Raw genomic sequence first — 22,245 nt, forward strand, 5'->3', positions numbered from 1 at the left:
CCGCCCTGGAGGGAGGGAGGCAGCCAGCGTGTCCCACAGGCTGATGGACACTGCGTGCTGAGCCCCCTGCAGGGAGAGAAGGGGCGCCCGGCGGGGCGGGGCGGGAGCCGCTGGGTGCGGAAGGGAAGCACACCCGTGAGTGGGCGGTTCCGAACCCTCCGCCTTTTCCGCTGCTTTCCCATCAAGCCTTTGGCAAGGGAGCCCCCCCCCCCCCCATGGCGCATCTGCATGCCCAGAAGGGATTTGCCACCGAAGGGTAAGGAAAGTCGGTGGCGTTCCAAGGCCTAGTGGCACGAGCTCAGGAACTGCAGGGGAGCCTTCTGTGCCCTTAGCAATTAGGCAACAAACCTGTCAGTTGACTCCAGCCCTTTAAAAGACTTGAATCAAAAAAGGAACGGGAAGGGGTGCGTTTCAGCCCAGAAAGAGGCTCCCCGCCCAATGCTGCAGCCCAGCAAATGAAACCCCTTCTGGCCCAGCCCAGAGCCACCTGCTCTTCCATTCACTTATTACCCAGCCGTCTGGTCGGGCACCACCCAGACTGCTGCACCCTGCCTGCGCGGCTCACCGGCCCGCACAGCCCCTTTCCACCTCCACCAGGAAGGCTCTTCATTCCTCAGAGGCCAAGTTCAAGCACCACCTCCCACAAGGAGTCTTCCCTCAGACACTCTCCCTGTCCTCAGAGCAGCACAGAGCTCCCAGGGAGGCTGGGGGTGTTAGACAGGCTGCAGCAAGTTCCAAAGGGCCTCCCACCCTCGTCCAGTGTGTACAGGAATTTCCAGTTCAGCCTCAGGCCACGGGAAGTCATGGAGGAGATGTGAGCAGAGAAATACCCCCAGACCGGTGCAGAAGGCAGGCATTCCTGGTGACAAGGTGGGACACAGGCTGAGACTAGATAGATCTGTGACACCGAAGTCGATTCTCCAGTGTCAGACCTGCTCCATCTGGCCCTGCTGAGCACCGTGTGGAGAGGGCAGTGCCCCGTCCCCTGTGGGTGGAGAAGGCAGTGCCCCGTCCCCTGTGGGTGGAGAGGGCAGTGCCCCGTCCCCTGTGGGTGGAGAGGGCAGTGCCCAGTCCCCTGTGGGTGGAGAGGGCAGTGCCCCGTCCCCTGTGGGTGGAGAGGGCAGTGCCCCGTCCCCTGTGGGTGGAGAGGGCAGTGCCCCGTCCCCTGTGGGTGGAGAGGGCAGTGCCCCGTCCCCTGTGGGTGGAGAGGGCAGTGCCCCGTCCCCTGCAGGCGGCACTGGCACCACCCTCACAGCGACAGCCTGCCCCTTCCTGGCTCTGCTCTCGGCACTCACATGCACTCCTTACCATAGTGCTGAACAGTGGGCATGGCCACAGCCCTGTTTTAGGGATGAGAAAATTGTGACAATGTCAAGGACTTGCTCAAAAGTACCCAGCAAACAGGTGGGACAGGAACGCAGGCTCCAGGACGGGACATGGTGAGTGGGGGCACCATACGGGACTCGCCCTAAACAGCCCGGCCAAGTGCCAATGCCCAATTTACCCCAAGGAAGCTCAGAGGAGCTCCCCACAGCCTTAGCAGCAGGGACATGCATGCAGGCGCTGCTCAGAGCAGGGAAGACAGGAAACCAGTCAATACTTGTTCAACTGAATGTGTTGTGAGCATTTACACCAGGGGTAGGGACCTATGGCTCACGAGCCAGATGTGGCTCTTTTGATGGCTGCATCTGGCTCGCAGACAAATTTTTAATAAAAAAAATGTTAAAAATATAAAACATTCTCATGTATTACAATCCATTCATTTCCTACCACTCATGTTCATGATTGCGGGTGGCTAGAGCCAATCACAGCTGTCCTCCAGGACAACACCAAATTTTTATTAGATAATGCATAAAGTACACGGGTTGTTGTGAGGTCAGGAAGTAAACTTCCCTCCTTTTAATCAACGAGTCAGCCAGCTAACTGCAGAAACCCTTCTGACAAAGAAGATGGCTAAAGTAAAAAAGATGAGTATCGTACTTTTCAGCAGGAATGGACAGAGGAATTCGCCTTTGTGGAGAGAACAGGTTCTTCAGTGTGTCTAATATGCAATGATAAAATTGCATCGATGAAACAGTCAAATATAAATCAGCACTTCCACACATGCCATACTACATTTGCATTGAAATATCCAGTGGGGGACAGCAAGAAGAAAGCATGTCAAGAGCTACTGTGCAGAGTGCAAGCTAGTCAGCAGCAACTCCGCCTTTGGACCCAACAAGGTGACTGGAATTCAGCTAGCTTTGCTGGTGCTTTAGCAATTGTGAGAAACGGAAAGCCATTCACAGATGGGGAGTATGCCAAACATTCATGCTTGATGTTGCCAATGAACTTTTTGACAACTTTTTGGATAAAAACAAGATAATCAAACGAATAAAAGACATGCCTCTGTCGGCAAGAACTATTCACGATCATACCATCATGATGGCAAATCAAACTGAGGCAACACAAGTTAAGGACATAAATGCAGCACCGTTCTTTTCTCTCGCTTTGGATGAGTCAACAGACCTAAGCCATTTATCCCAGTTTAGCATGATTGCAAGGTATGCTGTCAGTGACACACTACATGAGGAAAGTCTTGCTGTTTTGCCTATGAAAGAGACAACAAGAGGGGAGGATTTATTCAAGTCTTCCACTGAGTTCGCTAAAGAAAAAAAATCTACTGATGAATAAACTTATTTTGGTGTGTACTGATGGTGCTCCGTGCATGGTGGGGAAAAACAGAGGATTCGTAGTGCTTCTTCGTGAACATGAAGAGACCCATCCTAAGTTTTTTTGTTTTTTTTTTTAAATTTTTTTTTTATTTTATTAATTTTTAGAGAGGAGAAAGAGAGGGAGAGAGAGAAACAGAGACAAAGAAAGAGAAGGGGGAGGAGCTGGAAGCATCAACTCCCATATGTGCCTTGACCAGGCAAGCCCAGGGTTTCGAACCGGCAACCTCAGCATTTCCAGGTCAACGCTTTATCCACTGTGCCACCACAGGTCAGGCCCATCCTAAGTTTTCACTGCATCCTACATCAGGAGGCGCTTTGTGCTTAGATGTTTGGTGAGCAGCTTGATGAAGTGATGTCGCTGGTCATTCGGATGGTCAACTTTATTGTTGCCCGAGCTTTAAATGATCACCAGTTTAAAACACTGCTGGATGAAGTTGGGAATAATTATCCTGGTCTGCTTGTGCACAGCAATGTGCGTTGGTTGTCAAGAGGGAAGGTGCTCAGCCATTTTGCGGCTTGTCTGAGCGAAATCCAGACTTTTCTTGAAATGAAAAATGTCAAACATCCTGAGTTAGCTAATACTGAGTGGCTCCTGAAGTTCTACTATCTCGTGGACATGACTGAACATCTGAACCAACTCAATGTGAAAATGCAAGGTGTTGGAAATACAGTCTTATCCCTTCAACAAGCAGTGTTTGCATTTGAAAACAAGCTGGAACTCTTCATGGCTGACATTGAAACAGGCCGTTTACTACACTTTGAAAAACTGGGAGAGTTTAAAGATGTATGCACAGCAAGTGACCCTGCTCAACATCTTGATCTCCAGCAGCTAGCGGGCTTCACATCTAATCTCCTGCAATCATTCAAAGCGCACTTTGGAGAATTTTGTGAGCGCACTCGTCTTTTTAAGTTCATCACCCATCCACACAAGTGTGCAATGGACAGCACCGACCTGAGTTACATCCCCAGTGTCTCCATCAGAGATTTTGAGCTACAAGCTGCTTACCTGAAGCCTCCAACATGTGGGTGAATAAGTTCAAGTCACTGAATGAAGATCTGGAAAGACTTGCACGACAGCAAGCAGAGTTGGCGAGCAAACACAAGTGGGGAGAAATGAAAAAACTTCAATCCGCGACCAGCTGATTGTCAAAACTTGGAATACGCTTCCCATCACATATCACACACTGTAGCATGTGAGTATTGCTGTACTGACAATGTTTGGCTCTACTTATGCATGTGAGCAGTCTTTCTCACATCTAAAGAACGTTAAGACCAACCTACAATCACATTGAACTGATGGAAGTATCAACGCCTGCACGAAGCTTAACCTCACCACGTATCAACCAGACTGCAAAGCCATCAGCAAAACCATGCAGCACCAGAAGTCACACTAATGGTAAGAAGTACTTTATTCATCATTGGTTAGCAACAGCATAACAACGTTATTAAAAAGAATTCAGAGACTTATTGTACTTTAGAAGTGTTAGTCTTACATAAAATGCACACATTTACTTGTATTTAGTGTTAAACATATTGTATGGCTCTCATGGAATTACATTTTAAAATATGTGGCGTTCATGGCTCTCTCAGCCAAAAAGGTTCCCGACCCCTGATTTACACAGTAGGGTGCTGGAACATCATGAACCCTGAAGTGCTATTTCTCATATTTTGGAAGCCCTCCTGCCCTGAGATCTCCCAGGTGCCTGTGAAGATGCAGATTCCCGAGTCCCACCTGCACCGGATGAAAGGCAGTGTCTGGAAGGGGGCGGGGCAACCTCCCAGGTGCCTGTGAAGATGCAGACTCCTGAGTCCCACCTGCACCGGATGAAAGGCAGTGTCTGGAAGGGGGCGGGGCAATGAGGATGTCCACACGTAAGTGTTTCCACATAGCAGTGTCTAAGACCTGCATCCGGGATGATACTCCTGACCGGGGCAGGTCAGCTCCGAGAGTCGTTTTGATCACTGCGGGGACGCCGGTGCCTAGAACGGTGCCTGGCACACAGTAGGTGCTCAGGAGTGTTTGGTGACCAAATGAACCCATCAGTCGACAAACTACTCCATTAGCATGTCTGAGTACCTGGCCAGTCTGTGTGCTCTGGGGAGCGGGAATTCTGAGCATCTTTTCACCCTCTGTGCTCAGCACAAAGCCAGCCTTCAACGTGGTCCGCCAACAGATGGACAAGTGGACATCGCCTTGCTGCTATACTGATTCTCAGGTCCACATTTTTTCACTTGTCAACGTTTCTGAAACCACAATGCGTTGTTACAGCCTGATCCTGTTGTCCTCTAATGGGCAGGGTCATTTTTTCCCTTCCTTTAGTGGTACAGAACTAATGACATGTCTCTCAATTGATGGCATTTACTCAGATGTAATAAAATATGATAACTAACAGAGTCCACACTTCTGATAAGAAAGTTCGAGTCAGATGCCAACACAGCAAACAGATGGTTGTACGTTCCCGTTCTTGCGACTTGCAAAAATGAATCCAGTGCCCTCTGCTGCCAGCTCTGGCTGCAGCCCCAGGAGGCCTGGTCATCCTCTGTTCTGCCGAGACGCAGACCTGAGGTCTGACACAAAGGACAGGCGTTCCCGGTCTGCACCCGGGAGGCTCCTGGCCGCATCCGCTGGACGGGTCTCCACCACGTCTTCCGTGGAGGCCACGAGGTGAGCTGGAGGCCGGTTCTGGTTATATCCCGGCTCCGCGGCCCCTGTCCACGGCACGTGGTCTGTCCATGACCACTGCTGGCTGACTCTGCTCCTTCCCCACATGGGGGTGGGTCACTCCGTCTCCATCCCCTGAGCTGGAAAGTGAGGACAGTAAGAACGGGCCACCTCACAGGGCTGCCGGCAGGACGGCGGGCAGGTGACACCCAGCACACAGTGTGCCCTCTAGATGTCCCCGCTTTTCCCAGGCACGTTCCTGCTTCCCGCCAGTAACCACAGCCTCAGACCCAAAGCACTGAAGGCCCGGAGCCCCCCAACACAGGGACGGCAGCGGGGTGGTGCTGTCTGCCTGTCTACCTGCCTCCAGGTAGGAATCTAGGAGATGCCGCGGATGGACACAGGTCCATGAAGGCTTCCCGACGATGAAGACAGGCACTTGGGCTGTGGGTTCCAAAGCCCCTGCTGCACTCCTCTGGCTGCCCCGGCGCAGCGCCTGGCTGGAGGTGTGGCACGTGACTGTCTGTAGGTTATACAAAGATCTGGGTTTGGAGCCACGGGTGGGATGTGATGAGGCAGAAAGACGGGATGAGGACGTGCCAGAGGGGCCGGGCCAGAGGGGTGACCACCCCACGGGGTCTTTTGGGCTCCTTCGCACAGCAGTTGTCATCCTCAGACAGGAAATCCATCATTGTGTTTAGGAGAGAAAATCTGGTTTGAACACTTCAAGCTGGAAGTCTGTGTCCCTCTCCTTAGGGATAAAAACTGGGCTGCTCAACTGATCAATCAGACGGAAGAGAAAGCCCCAAAACAGAGGACCTCCACTGCAGCGGGGAGAGGCAACAGCTGACGCGCGCCATGTGTGATCAGCTATGTGGGGACCAATAAAAGGACTAGCTACTGAAACCCCATGAAACTGGATACCCACCCAGATCCGGGGGCACAACAACTCTCAGGTAGGTAACAAATTGAAATAAACAAAGGAAAAACAAGGAAATGTCCAAAAAGTCTAAGCATCCACAGAAGGCAAACCCTTCCCCCCCCCCCAGAGGAAAAGCATCATCACAGAGCCAGAATCTCAAACCACAAGGTGGGAGAAAAGTTATTTGTAACCTATCACAGATCAAAAGTGCTTTAGGCAACACACCACTAGGAAGATTAGTATAAATAATGAAGAAGAGGTCCCCACCCCCCCAAAAAAAGAAAAAACTCCCAGCCAGAACACAGACAAGATGCTCAGCCTCACTGGTAACCAAGGGAACACGAGCCGGAAAGGGAATTCTCACTTATCCTACTGGCAAAGATTTTCAATATTCACTGCTGGCAGGCTCTGGGAAATTGCTATTCTCATTCGCTCTTGGTGGGGACAGATTGGCACAACCTTTCCAGAATGCCATTTGGCGAGTTCTGTGAAGTTTTTAAGTAAGGGTCACTTTTTGTTCAATAGCTTGATTCCTAGAACGACCCCAAGGGAGTCATCAGACAAGCGGATCACCAGTAAGGATGGAAGGGCAAAGGGGCTGATGAAGTATATCATGGTACAGCCAGGCCGCGGAGGCCCTGGGAAGCTCTGTCCCAGCTGCGGTGTGTGAGAAGCAGGTCACAGCGTGATCCCGTGTCTCCGAGGGAAAACCCCCCCATCAAGACGCTCGCGGGCATCACAGCCCTGACAGAAGCTATTTCCATTTTCGGGCTGATGAAGGAGGCTTGGTGAACAAAGAGAATTCTTAGAAAGAGAAAATGGCACGGTCCTACCAAGGCAGGGGACGGAGGAAAGATCGGAGGGGACAAGGGAGGACAGGTTGTGGCGGGAAAAACAGGGAGAAGGGGTGAGGATGGAGGGAAGCGTCAGCAGTGCCGAGTGAGAAGGCGGGGTCCAGACGCCCAGTCTGAAATACACTGACGGGACTGGTCGGGCCCCGAAGCTGGTGGACAGGACTAAGTGCCAAAAAAACAACCGCTCTATGCCCTGTATACCAGCAAGAACCGTGTCACGGACCAGACTGGAGGATAACCGAATCAAGAGGAGCTAGGGATGCACCGCACAGACCGCTCAGGGGGCAGAACAGATTTCTTCAGTGAGGACGAGAACACTGAACGGGGAACCAGACAGGAAGGCCCTCAAGCCCACACCCCCAAATCAACAGCCCCCTCTCATTCCCACCTTGCCCCAAACCTCCCCTCTGTCCTGGCTTCTGGCTGTCACCTCCCTGCAAGGGCTGCTCACCGTCAGTGCTTCAGGCACTGGTCACTCCCAGTGAAGCGAGGCAGACCTGTGTCCCACGCACCCCCCAGCCTCTGTCTCTCTCGCTGCTGCTCCCCACGGGGGCTGTCTCCACCTGTCATCTGGACTGTGCTTCCCCAAGCCTCCCCTGCCCCCGCTCCTGGCCTTCCTTCACTTCCCCTGGTCCCCACTCACCTCGGATGGCCTCTACTTACCTTTCCTGACCCGTCCTGGGCCCTGCTCACCTCTCCTGGCTGCCACTGGCCTCCACTCAGCTGAGACCGGCCCCTACGCACCTCTCCAGCCTTCAACTCCTCTTTCCTGACCTCCCCTGATCTCCACTCAGGCCGACCCCCGCCTCCACGTTGCTGGACCGAGCCTGCATGCTGCAGCCCTATTTGAGCACTAAGCAGACACTGGCACCACTGACCACCGCCCTGCTGCTCAGACTCTCTCTTCCCTGCTGACTGCTGCCATGGTCCACGACAGGACCATCCTTGTCAGTCCACCCCCACGGGGACACCGACACCATCCTCACTTTACACACAGGAGGCCACGGTACTAAGGGGCCCAGGAGTGTAAATCACCCAGGGTGGTCAGACCCAGCCCACGCTGTCCCCACAACATGATGCCACAATATGGGGGGGGGGGGCTCTAAGGAGACAGAAGTCATCGCAGACGAGCTAAATCCCCACTGGAGGCAGACACAGCCTCCCCGAGCGTGGGGGTCATCCGGGGGGTGCTTAGTGCCTGGTACAGAGACTGCACACAGCTCCACTGTGACTCAATGCACAAACTGGCTCCCTCCGGCAGCAGCTAGACCAGATCTAGGGGAGGGGGAAGCAGGGGGGCTGGTGAGGGGCTGTCGTGTTGTCCAGGTGAGAGGACACACCCCCAGACGGGCCGTCTGCCGGCTGCCGGCTGCTGCCCGGGCTCAGTCCTGGGAACGAGCAGGTGCAAGGTCCGGAGAGCCAGCCTCGCTGCTGTCAGACACCTGTTGAGGTCCTCCGTGAGTCGCTGCCAGCCCAGGGAGCTCACCGGGGCACAGAGGGGCTGGCAAGGAGGGCACTGGAGGAAGGCTGGGCCCCCCTGCTGTCATGGCTCCCCCCACCCCCACCCCAGGCTGCTACAGGTGCCCCTGGGCCTGCCAGCCCTGGGCCCTGCAGACAGGGAGCTGGGGGAGGGAGTTCCCGACAGGCCTCCGTGACTCTCCACTGCCTCACCCACGGCAAAGGTCCTGCCACCTCTGCCACCTGCGGGGGCCCCCCACCCCGCCTACACCCTTCGCCCAGCTCTGACTGTCTGCAACACGCCACCAAACTCGTTCAGCTCATGCTTGTCATTCAAAAATCCAGGCAAAATAAGACCTCAGATGGGTGACCTCCCAAACTTCCAGGCCCAGTCAGGCACCCCTCAGGGTTCCCACAGCCCCGGGCTTGCTTCCGTCCCAGCACGGCGCTGGCGTGGGGAACTCTAAGTGCTGCGTGGGGAACTCTTAAGTGCTGCACGTCAGACTATGAGCTGCCGAAGGGCAGGGACCGGGTCCCCGTCACCTCAGTCTCCTCGCCCTCGCACAGGGCATCATGTGGGGCACGGGGCGGGGGGGGGTGAGTAGAAGAATAAGGGAAAGCTCGGAAGGAGAAGGGCCTCAGGAGGAAAAGCAGATCCCAGGCAGGGTTTATTCCCAGAGGTCCCTAAGAGCCCTTCCACCTCAGCCTCTAGGACGTTATGGAAAAGTCCCCCGCTGCCCGGGCTTGTCTGGGCACTAAAGCCGGTCTGCCAGAGTTTGAAAACAGCTCTCGCATGAACTAACTGTGTGGTCCTGTGCCTCAGGTGTCTCACCTGGAAAAGGGCACAGTGGTGATTACAATATCAGAGGCAACAGATTCACACGGTTAAAGCACTTACAAGAGTACCTACCATGCACCTGTTATTAAATTTTACTACCACCACCTTCCTGCCATTGTCACTCCCCCACATAACCACTACCTCATTACCTTCACCACCACCACCCTCAGCATCACTAATGTGCCCACCACCTTCATCACTAATGTGACCACCACCACCATCATCACCTTCAACATCACTAACGTGACCACCAATACCATCACCACCGTGATCACCACCACCAGCACTACCACCATCATCATCATCTCTGTCACACCAGCACCAGCACCGGATATTCACAATACAGTCTCAGCCATAAAAGAATGTCAGCTGGCCCTGGCCGGTTGGCTCAGTGGTAGAGCGTCGGCCTGGCGTGCAGAGGTCCCGGGTTCGATTCCCGGCCAGGGCACACAAAAGAAGCACCCATCTGCTTCTCCACCCCTCCCCCTCTCCTTCCTCTCTCTCTCTCTCTTCCCCTCCCACAGCGAGGCTCCATTGGAGCAAAGATGGCCCGGGCGCTGGCGATGGCTCCTTGGCCTCTGCCCCAGACGCTAGAGTGGCTCTGGTCACGGCAGAGCAACGCCCCGGAGGAGCAGAGCATCGCCCCCTGGTGGGCAGAGCATCTCCCCTGGTGGGCGTGCCGGGTGGATCCCGGTCGGGCGCATGCGGGAGTCTGTCTGACTGTCTCTCCTCGTTTCCAGCTTCAGAAAAATACAAAAAAAAAAAAAAAAAAAGAATGTCAGCTGAAGTGGACAAGCAGAGAAGCTACTGAGAGAGAGGAGGATACAGAGCCAGCTGTAATGTAAATCACTGAAGTCACTTCAGCATTTGTTCAAAACCAAACGCCGGGGGCATGAGTACAAAACAGTGAGTGGTGTCGATAAGACGGGAGGGGAATCTTTACAGGTCCTGGTGCTCTTGAGTCAACATCAAAACCACTTAGACCTGTATGTCCTTGAGCAAGGGAAATGAAAGAAAATATAAACAAACGGGACCACATGAAACTAAAAAGCTTGTGCTCAGCAAAGGAAACCACCAACAAAGTGAAAAGACGGCCCACTGAATGGGAGAGCATATTTGCCAATGACACATCTGATAAGGGGTTAATATCCACAATTTATAAAGGACTTATACAACTCGACACCAAAAAAAAAAAAAAATTAAAAAAAGAAATTAAAAAATGGGCAAAGGACCTGAGTAGACACTTCTCCAAAGACGACATCCAGAGAGCCAACAGACACGAGAGATGCTCAACACCACCAGCAAGAGAGAACTGCGGGTTCTCACCTCACACCCATCAGAGCGGCTACCATCGATAAACCAACAAACAAGTGCGGGCCAGGATATGGGGAAAAGGGACCCCTCGTGCCCTGTCGGTGGGACTGCAGATGGGTAAAGCCCAGCCTTTGTGAAAGCAGTATGGAGTTACCTAAAAAAAATTAAAAACGGAACTGCCTTATGGCCCAGCAATTCCACTTCTGGGAATTTACCCAAAGAAACCCAAAACAGGAATTCAAAAGAATACATGCCCCCCTCTGGGCATTGCAGCGTTATTTACAATAACCAAGATCCGGAAGCAGCCCAAGTGCCCATCGGTACACGAGTGGGTAAAAAGCCGTGGTACGTGTACACAATGGAATACTACTCAGCCATAAAAGAGAAGGAAATCTACCCTTTGTGAGAGCGTGGATGGACCTGGAGAGCATTGGGCTGAGTGAAGTAAGCCAGGCAGAGAGAGACAAGGACCACAGGACCCCACTCCTATGTGGAGCCTGATGAACATGAACTAACAAGCACAATAACGACAAACATGAACAGGGGGAAGACTGACAGCTGTCGGGGGAGGGGAGGCTGGAGGAGGGGCGTGGGGGTCTGAACAAAACGGGGGAAAAAGAGAAAGAAACTCATGGCTCAAGGACACAGACAACAGTGTGGTGACTGAGGCGCGGGGGGGGGGGGGTGGACGAGGCTCCGGGGGTCTACAATGACATGGGGGGGGCAGCAGACATTACGCATACAGGTGAGTTGTAGAACCGCGCGCCTGAAACCTGTATACTTTTGTTAACCAGTGTCACCCCAATGAATTCAATTAAAAAGGAATGTTTAAACCGCCCAGACCAGGGGTGCCCTGAGGACAGGGCTGTGCTGCTCTCCTCACAAACTCCAAGTCCCTGCACAGGACCTGCCACAGAATAAGGAATGAGGCAACCAGCCCTGATGCTTCAACGTCGCTTTCTCAGTTTAAACCATCAGTAAACGGGAAAAAATGCCTGTTCTGCAGCTGATGGAATGTGCAGTCTTGCAAACCCATGTCGACATTTAATAGCTAAGCATTATTGATATGTAACATTAAAAATCAATAACAGGCCCTGGCCGGTTGGCTCAGCGGTAGAGCGTCGGCCTAGCGTGCGGAGGACCCAGGTTCGATTCCCGGCCAGGGCACACAGGAGAAGCGCCCATTTGCTTCTCCACCCCTCCGCCGCGCTTTCCTCTCTGTCTCTCTCGTCCCCTCCCGCAGCCAAGGCTCCATAGGAGCAAAGATGGCCCGGGCGCTGGGGATGGCTCTGTGGCCTCTGCCCCAGGCGCTAGAGTGGCTCTGGTCGCAACATGGCGACGCCCAGGATGGGCAGAGCATCGCCCCCTGGTGGGCAGAGCTTCGCCCCTGGTGGGCGTGCCGGGTGGATCCCGGTCGGGCGCATGCGGGAGTCTGTCTGACTGTCTCTCCCTATTTCCAGCTTCAGAAAAAAATGAAAAAAAAAAAAAAAAAATCAATAACAGAAAAGTAGAATTTCTCGCTTCCCCACAAGTTCCCCGAATGACACTGACCAGTCTCCCAGAGCCATGCCACACCGAGCCATGCGGGAATTCCCAGCCCCGTCTCTTCTGGTAGCGTCAATCCTTCTGAAACGTTAGTCCGATGCTCTCCTGTCCACAGCGCCGCCCCCAGACCCGCCGGGACTCCTCTAGCCTGAACCGCCGGGCAAGCTCGGAAAGCTGCCCGCGCGAGGGACGCATTCTCCTCACCGCTGAGCGCGCTGGCTGGGAAGCCAGCCCTCCGCTTCACATCCTGCTGAACTTTCAACTTCCTGGGGCTGGCAGCGACCCAGTCCCCTGGCACTAATCACAGGATCTGCACGTAACATTAATAAGTCCCAGCTGCAGAGAACAGTGCCTCTACGAGGCAGTTGGGATCATAAAATGATAAAGCCCAGGCCACGCCCACTTCTAAACCCCGTGCTGCTCCAGCCCTGGCCTGTCCCTCCTCTTCCGACCCCCATGACACCCTACAGAGGGGCCTGACTGGGCCCTGGGGAGACAGGAGGACAAGCGCTGAACCAGCCCTCGGGGAGCTCGTGGCCACCCCATCAGCCCAGCCCACATAGGGCATTAGTGCCAGGATAGAGCCAGCCTGGGCATGGGGACCCTGGGGTGGCAGTGGCCATGTTCCCCAAAGTGCCCTCTGTCCCCAGATACACCCAGGACTCTCCTCCCAGGGGCCAGGAGGAATGTTTGAACAAGAAGGCTCCTCTTACCTGCAAGGCTCTGCTCATCTGGTGTCCTCACTCAGGATGCCTGCCCTGTCCACCCGTTCACTCCACAAACACTGACTGTGCATCCCCTGGGCTCCCCGCTCAAGCGCAGAGAGTGACAATGGAAACAGTGGCTGCCCTCGCGTTCCCCGAGATCTGGCAGGGGAGGCAGCTCGTAATCAGATGACTGCAGTGGAGTGTGGTCAGGGCTCAGAGCCTGGGGGGCTTCCTAGAGGAGGTAACCCCCAAGGTGTGGCTTCCAGGAGAAGTAAGAGGCTAAGGAGGTTAACAAAGGCTAAGCACCAGGCCCTAGTGGATACCTGCATGCTTTCATGTGTCCACAAGCACAGGGAAAAATCCAAGGGATCTCACCTACCACTGGGTACCCACTCCCAGGGATGGAGAAATAGAGGGCCTATTAATTTCTTTACTCTGTTCTTTGTTTGAATAATTACAACAACAAATACTACTTCAGCAGTTTTAGAAGCTTCAAGAAAAAAAATGTTAGGGAAGGAGAGAAGCGAAAAATTTAAAGCAAAGTTGGTCCGACAGCAAAGAATCTAAAAGTGTAATGATTTCTCTACAGAGGAAGGAATGAATATTGTTGAAAGCCTCTGCTCTGTTTCAAAGCGGGCCCCCAAGTGGCCACATAGTAATGACCTGTTGGGTGAGCAGTTCTCTCTACCTTAAGGTGACTGAGGCCTGGAAGGGGCCGGAACCACGTGGCCGACAGGTGGCCCCTGCCCATCCTCAGGACGCCTCTCCCCCTAATAGCACTCTTTACAAACTTTTTATTGTGTAAAGTTTCAAAACTCCAGAAAGTTCTAGAACTAATACAATGAACTCCTCATTCTGTTATCTGGGCTCACAATCGTCCACATTTTCCACTTTCCCTATCTATAAAAATGGGTTCCTATAAATGTCTGTCTATTTCTATGGACCATTTTAAAGTAAATTGTAGACAACATCACATCTCATCCTAAAGGCTGTGACTTTAATCTCTTAAGACCAAGGGCATTATGGAAAAAAAAATCACAATTATCAAAGCCAGAAAATTTCACCACTGATACACTTCATTCAACCATTACCAACTGTCACAATAATGTCCTGGGTAGCAAAATGATTATCTTTCTCAGCCCAGGCCTCAGAGCACCGACTAAAGAGCAGTTGTACACAAGCTCAGCTACATCTCTGTCGGGAGGCAGTCTGGACCACAGACACACTTTCCCAAAATAATCAAGTAGGAAAGTAAGGCATGACGACAGTTGAGAATAATAAGCATCATCAGATAATGAATGACCTCTGACCAGTCACAGGGCAGGCCAGATGGAAGGGATTCTGGGCGCAGCCATGAGGACTACCAGTCCCCAGCTGATGCCTAACCCCACCTAAGAATCACGAGTGACATTGAGGTCCCCCTGTCCTTGGGAGCTGGCAGCACGGGCCAGACAGGCCATGATGCAGAAAAGCAGGGGACCTGGGCTCGCCTCCTTACACCAGCCTCGTCACTCTGGAGAAGTCACACAGCCGCTGTGGGCCTCTGCTTGCCCACCTGCAGAGCCGCAGCCCTTCCCTGAGGTCCTTGGAGCAGTGACAAGGGGCTTCCAGCCTCCCCGCAGGCTCAGCAGGAAGGGTCCCTGGGAGCAGAAAGCCCCACCACCCCTGGCCCACACCCTTGTCTCCCAGTCTGGTCCCTGTGCACTCCCATCTACGCCACAATACCCAGCTTCTGCTTAGCTCCTGCTGAGGACCTGTCTCTTCTGCCATCCCCTGCCATCTGTCCCCCACTGGCCACTTCCTCCCCCACTGTCCTACCCCATGCGGTCTCATTTGCCCCCTTGTCCACGGCCACCCTGACCCAGGGTCCCTTCATCCTGGAGACTACTACTTTTCTGAGAATCGGAAAACAGTCAACTATATTCGCAGACTGTCCTTGGCTCCCAGGGCCCTCGGGGTGAAAACCATACCCCTTGTCCCGGACTAGGTCCTTCCTCATCTGCTCCTCCTCCCCCCACCACCACGGGTCCCTCACCCCCTACACCGACCATGACAGGTGGGTGGCATTCTCTAAGGGACTGCTGAGGCCATGGACGCTCAGAGAGGTTGAGGAATTGGCTCGAGGTCACACAGCCCGGGAAGGATAAGAACCAGGGCACAAATAAATGACTTCTGAAACAGGTCCCCTTCATCCCACCTAAAAAGTAACTGACTCATCGGCACTCGCCTCTCTACGTGCTCTGTCTCTGGACAAAAAGAAAAGGAACATTAGAACAGTAGTTTCAATGGTGGTGGGAATATTAATGAATATTGTTTTGTTTTTCATTTTGCAATGTTTTCATTAGTTTTGGCCAGTTTTATGTTCGCAGTGGAAAAATAATAATGGCTAGAAATCAGTAGATAGATACTAAGTGATAAGGAGTCCCACGAACATTTCACTATCATTCCTCGCTGATACGCCGTCTAGGTGATAAAACTGGTGGCCTGACTCCAGCTGAGGGCTCACCCCAGCGTGGCTGGCACCAGGCAGGATTTCCTACCCGGCTCTGCCCAAGCAGATGGATGCTGCCCTTGACTGCCTGCCCACACCTGCGGCCTGACTGCCAATCCTTGGCTGTCTCTGCACCTGGAAAAGACTTTGGATTCAAGGCTCAAACTTCTGTTTCCAATTAAGGTCATAGGTCCTGGCCAATTGGCTCAGAGGATAGAGCATCAGCCCTATGTGTGTGGACATCCTGGCTTTGATCTCCAGTCAGGAGATGGAACCACATGAGAAGTGATCATCTGCTCTTCCCCTTCTCTCTCTCTTCCCCTCTCACAGCCAGTGGCTCAAAGCTTGGTTGGTCCAAGCATCAGCCTCAGGCACTGAGGATAGCTTGGTTGATTTGAGCATTGGCCCCAGATTGGGCTTGCCAGGTGGATCCTGGTTGGAGCACATGCGGGAGTCTCTCTCTCTATGTCTCTTCCTCTCACTTAAAAAAAAAAAAAAGTAATAGATGCCTCATGACTCCATTTCAAGAGGTTACAAGAGTAGCCACATATTTACTCAATGAGCATATTAAATCCCATTAAGACCCTTGTCCTCTCTGAACCTGTTTTCTCATCTATGTGAGATAATAATACTGACATTATCCACGTCAGTAACCGGAACTCCTAACAGAGGATGAGGTACCCCGCGCAGTACACACACGATGGTAAATAGAATTTCCGTACACTGAGGACCAATAAAGGGCCACTTTCCTAGGCACTAAAGATTCAGAGAGGAACAAGTCACAGTGCTGCCCTGGAGATTCCGGAGGTCTAGTGAGAGAGAGGAAGGACTATCCCCAAAGGACTTGAACTTGACCCTGAGCACAGCAGGGAGCCATGGTGAGGTTTGCGCCTGGGAGGAAAAGATCAGGCTCCTATGCATGGCAGACCAGTTGCTCAAGATCAACACTGAGGACTACCTGGAGGAGGCCCCGTGGAGGCAGAGACAGTGCTGAGGTTGTATCTTTATCTGGTGGGAGATAAAGAGGCCTCAGGTTAGCCAGGGAGATGAACATTTTAGGAAGCAAAAACAGACAGGACTTACAGCCCAAGTGAATGGGGACAGGGAAGAATTCTTGAAGTTCGAGTTAAGCTATACTGTACATTTTAATGCATTTTTAACCTCTCCAAACACTTACTGAGCTCATCACTCCTACCCACAGGGCTGTGTTTCTGCAGCCAGGGGAAGCAGCCCTGTGTCATGTCACCCTGACCCACTCAGAAGGGGCACAGGGCTGAGGTCATTAAGGACAGGAGGTAATACCTCCATGTTTATAAGTGGGAAACGGAGGCTCTCAGAGGCAAACTGACTGGTGCAAGATTCCACTGAACGTGCAGGAAGACGAGGGATTTGAACACAGATCTCTCAGGCGCCAGGGCTTGCTTCATGGCGTCCCCCAGTGAGTGGACATACTAGCAGCACTGACAGCCTGTGTGTACAGAGCAAGCTGGACTCTCTCAAAGTGGCAGGACAGGGCATAGCACTTGTCAGGAACAGTGACCCTTGCCTGGACACCTGCTGACATCCTGAAACCACAAAGGGACCTTGGGGAGGGAGAGGGTGTGGGTAGTCAGACATCAGGCTTCCCAAAGAAAAAAATATTTAGCAAACATTGATGTAGAGAAGAAAGAAACTCCAGACTTGGAAGACACATTAAGAAAGGCCATCTGGCCCCACCTCCCCACGCTACAGATGGGACAGGGAGCCCAGAGAGAGGGTGGGTGTCCAACCCAAATGTACACAGGGAGGCAGGCTGTGAACCCAGTTCTTCACTCCCAATCCTGTACTCTTCCTAGCCTGGCTCCTTATTTAGTCTAGTAAAGGTTTATAAGCCACCTCACCACCTGCTACAGGAAGCCCTCCAGGATCGCCAAGCCTCTCGCCCCTGAAGGCCCGGGACTCCCCAAGAAGCCTGGACTTCACTGTCAGGCAGACCCAGAGTGGCATCCTGGCTCCATCCCTTACTGCTGTGGGACCGACATCACATCATGTCGCCTGAGCCAGACATAATCCTACACCGATTAAGTAAGGTGGCCACAGCGGGGTCTGATGCAAAGCAGCCCCTGCCAGGGGGAGCTGCGAAGAACAGCCCTAGCATCACGCCGGGGTTCCCCTTGAACATTATTAATACAACCCCCTCGGCTTCCCCCCAATGCCACCACCCACATCACGGCCACCATCATCTCAGCGGCCTGGGAAGCACCTGGCTCTGTCCAGCCTCCGCCTCTCACACCCTGAGAGCCATCCCTCTGCCGGCGACTCCTCTTCTCCCTCCCCTGTCAAGTTTCTTCACCTCCAAAGGCAAGTTTGTGCAAAAAAAATAAAAAGAAAACAGGTAAGGCTAACCACCCTTCCACTTCCTGGGCAGTTCCCACCACAGACATTTAAATCCCAGCGTGACCCCTCCGCTTCCGCTTCCGGTCACCACCCACCGCCCAGCCGCCTTGGCCACGCCCAGCACCTGCTTCCTGTCCCGCCCCTCCCCCGCGGGATGGAGAAACTACTGCAGAGGAACCAGGCAGTGGGGAAACCTTCAGAACGAGTTGTTGGCTGTGCTTAAAAAGTGCGTCTAGTTGCCAAGTTGAAACAGTAGGACCCCAATAAAATATCAAATTGGCATATATGGTCAGGGTAGGGGGAAAATAAAGACTAGATGCTTTTCACTTTTTGCTTTTTTATGAAATGAAGCCTTGTTTGGCAGCCTACATGAAGGACGTGCCTTAAAAAACTTAGCTTCCTAATGCGGTCTTCGCTGAGCCCGCCCGGAAAGCCTCGGTGTGAGTGGAAAGAGGGCCAGGCTGTCACCCTGGGCCCCACTCTGCCACCTCCCAGGGCTTCGTCTCCTTGGTTGAGCCACCTGGAGAGGAAGATGAAGCCCCTGCCCGGGAGGGCAGTCGGTAAACGCCACAGCTGAGAGACCGGGTGGAACGGGACCAGAGGCTGAGCCTGGTGGGGCTTGGTGGTGGTGGGGGAGGGGGTTGCTGGCTGTGCTGCCTGCGAGACCCTGTCCCATCCACCACTGCCTTCCTCCCTGGCCTTCCAGAAATCCTCATGGGGACCATCAATGAAACAACACAGCAAAGCCACAAACCCACAAGAAACCAGGGTCCTTGTTCTCAGACACAGGTGCCTCTGCCCGTTCCCTAATCTGCCAAGCATAGAACAAGGGGAAGGAAGTGGCCCAGGGGTGGCCCCGAGTCAGGCTGCATGGCTCTCTCAGGGTACCACTCCTGCCCCGAGGCCCTAAAGCTGCAGCTAAACCAGGAACTGTCATTTATAAGAGCCTATTTCATGCCAGGCAATGTGCTTGGCATACCCAGCTCAATCCATCCTCAAAACTTTCTTGTACAACAGGTAACAGTACTATCCCATCTGAAAGATAAGGAAACTGAGGCTCAAAGAGGTGAAATCACTTCCCAACCTTCACAGTCAGTAAGTGGCAGAGTCAGGACTCAGATGCAGGTCTGTTGGACTCTAAGGCCACATCCCAGCTGCCCAAAGAGTTGTGGCCATTTTGTCATCTGTCCTAGGACCCAGCATCATGCCTGACATGCTCTAAGGAGGCACCCAAGGATATTTTTAAGGGAATGAACATCCAGGCTCCTTCCTGCACACCATACCATCACCCTCCAAGAACAAACCGTATAGACCACAAATTAAATGCCACTGAATCTGCCCTAACACTTCCACAAAACAGTTTCAAAATAGTCCAGTTCATGAAACGCCTCTAATACCATCAGAAACCACTTACCTCAATTTCCCACCAAACACACAAACACAATTTCTGATAAAACTGCTACTCATATTCAGAAACCCACATATTAAAATTCTCACCAAATAGAGAGGAAGGAGAGTTTTTATCGACCTTCATAGGAACATGATGAAACTTCCTTTAGAACATTCTGTACACCTGAAGCTTTCTTGTTAATTTAGCATTTCACTGCAACATCTTACCAGATGCTGACCAGGAAAGAAGCGTTGAGGTGGGGGTGAGCAATGGGAACCAATACCTGTGCTGCAAGGAAAATAAAGCTCCGTGGCAGCACCCACTCGCCCATCGGACAGAATGCAATGCAACTGAACAAGCATGTGCCAAGCAGTAATACCAACTGTCCCTGATCATACAGCTGTCACTCTGTGCCAGAAAATTGTTCCAAATTTTCCAAATCATCTATTATCCCCAAGTCCTCTGATATATTATTAATGCCCCATTTTAGTGTCCCAGCCGGGAGGGGTGAAGTACCCTGGCCAAGGTGATCCAGCTAGCAGACAGCGGTGGCAAAGTAGTACCCAGGCGATCTGGCTCCAGTGTCCATGCTCTTATCTGCTCTGCTACATGGCTTCCAGGTGCCAGATATGACACAAGGACCTGAGAACAGAGCCAGAAAAGTGACCCAAGTACTGCCATATCCAAAGAAAGGCCAAATAACTGTATTAACTGGTCAACTGAGCCCCAGACAGTCTGCATACCTGAGGGCAGAGGACTGCCACTCTCCAAGCAGCCAGAAGACACCAGGTCTTTACACACACAATCTTGGTGCTCACGAGGTCCTGGAGAGACACACGTTATGTTCCTCATTTCGTAGGGACAAAATTTCAGCTGACAGCAAGTCAAGGACTTGCTCAATTCCCCACCTGAACGCAAAGCCTTTGCTCTTGCATCTTCCACTTGCTGGCCCTTCACTGATGTTCAAGGATCCCTTAAGAAGTCCCAAAAAGGCCCCAGCCGTCAGATCATTTCTGTCCCACCTCTGCTGAGATGTGTCACACACTGATAACACTGAGAAAAAGCAGTGTGACTGGTGACTCTCAAGCAAAAAAGCAACTTCTTTTGTGGTTTCCACATCCTTTCTCCACCAGCCACTCGATGATGAACCCAGGGCGCTCCTCCACAGACACGTACTGAGTGCCGGCGGTGTGCATAAACCTAGAGGCAGGGGGACGCGGAGCTCATGTGTCCCAGCTTCTCTCTAGAAAGTGACTCCAGCCCTGGCCGGTTGGCTCAGCGGTAGAGCGTCGGCCTGGCGTGCGGGGGACCCGGGTTCAATTCCCGGCCAGGGCACATAGGAGAAGCGCCCATTTGCTTCTCCACCCCCACCCCCCTCCTTCCTCTCTGTCTCTCTCTTCCCCTCTCGCAGCAGAGGCTCCATTGGAGCAAAGATGGCCCGGGCGCTGGGGATGGCTCCTTGGCCTCTGCCCCAGGCGCTAGAGTGGCTCTGGTCGCGACACGCCCTGGAGGGGCAGAGCATCGCCCCCTGGTGGGCGTGCCGGGTGGATCCGGGTCGGGCGCATGTGGGAGTCTGTCTGACTGTCCCTCCCCGTTTCCAGCTTCAGAAAAAGAAGAAGAAAAAAAAAAACAACGAAAGTGACTCCAGAACTGGGAGGTCAAGGGTGGGGGGAGCACGAGGCTGAGACAAGTAGGGAGAGACCAGGGGCTCAGAGGGGGACAGGAATCACAGGGCTGGGGTGCTCAGACCAAGGTGGACTTACTATTGGGTTACTCACTACCAGGGTGCTAGCAGCTTGGTGGGGAAGAAAGGTGGCCAAGGTGACTTTATCAGGGACAGACTACGCTGAGTCCTTGGACTCGCTGGCCCAGGACGGCGTCCTGATGGCTCATCCACACCCTGGAGGAGTTCTAGGCAAGGCAGGGAGACAAGCCAGGAAGCAGACTGTAGCAAGCCCAGGTGGTAAGTAGACCAGGGACCAGGGGGGCCAGCAGAGGGAGGAAAGGGACTTCTGAAGGAGGGCCTGGCCATGATAAGCAGTGGGCACGCAGATAAAGGGGCAGGGGCACAGCAAGGCTGGACAGCAACTAGGCAGGGTGAGCAGCAGGAGCACAAGCTCCATTCAGTCATTCACTCCTTCATTCAGCAACATCCCAGGGCCTGCCGTGCCAGGCCCTGTGCTGGGCACGGGGCCCTCAGACATGAATCCCACTCAGTTCCTGCGATCTGGCCAGTGAGAAAGAAAGACTGTGAAAAGCAAGAGCCTCAGTGTGGCCAGGGCTGGGCCAGAAAGATGGGCAGGGCTGGGGGAGAAAGGGAAGTGTCTGAGGAGGTGGGCCTGAGCCACCTCTCTGCTGGGAAGAGGGCACAGATGTGCCAAGACGGGGGACCAGAGGGGTCCTGGCAAGTTCAAGTGACCCAGACCATTCCATAAGGTAAGGGTCAGTGTTATGGACTGAATGTCTGCCTCTCCCCCACCCCACAGAATACATAGATTGAAACTCAGTCCCCAATATGATGGTATTTGGAAGTGAGGTCTTTGGGAAGTGATTAAGTCACTCAGGAAGAGCACTTATGATGGGATTAGTGTCCTTATAAGAAGAGACAGAAGGCCCTGGCCAGTTGGCTCAGTGGTAGAGCATCAGCCCAGGTGTGTAGATGTCCCAGGATTGATTCCCAATCAGGGCACATAGGAGAAGTGACCATCTGTTTCTCCATCTTTCCTCCCCCTTCTCTCTCTCTCTCTCTCTTACCCTCCCACAGCCATGGGTCAATTGGTTCGAATGAACTGGCCTCTGTCTCAGGTGCTAAAAAATGGCTCTGTTGCTGAACAGTGGAGCAATGGCCCCAGATAGGCAGAGCATCGCCCCCTAGTGAGCATGTTGGGTGGGTCCCAGTCAGGGTGCTTGCAAGAGTCTGTCTCTCTGCCTCCCCTCCTCTAACAAAAAAAAAAAAAAAATAAGAGAGCTTACT

At 53.1% G+C, this 22,245-nt stretch overlaps 1 protein-coding gene across 2 annotated transcripts in view; it reads right to left on the bottom strand.

Annotated features, from left to right (window-relative positions):
* The window catches only part of JAKMIP1 (janus kinase and microtubule interacting protein 1), an 88,335-nt gene extending 68,082 nt beyond the window's left edge, over positions 1-20,253 (bottom strand). The window contains exon 1 of one of the 2 annotated variants that reach the window (XM_066233301.1): positions 20,015-20,253. The gene's annotated coding sequence lies outside the window, so the exon portion shown is untranslated. Of the gene's footprint in view, positions 1-12,313; positions 12,551-20,014 lie in introns of those variants that run through there. The other variant, XM_066233302.1, reaches the window with a different exon arrangement.
* Between the last annotated feature and the right edge of the window lie 1,992 nt (positions 20,254-22,245).

Source organism: Saccopteryx bilineata, chromosome 5, assembly GCF_036850765.1.
Source record: "Saccopteryx bilineata isolate mSacBil1 chromosome 5, mSacBil1_pri_phased_curated, whole genome shotgun sequence".
Taxonomy (NCBI): Eukaryota; Metazoa; Chordata; class Mammalia; order Chiroptera; family Emballonuridae; genus Saccopteryx; species Saccopteryx bilineata.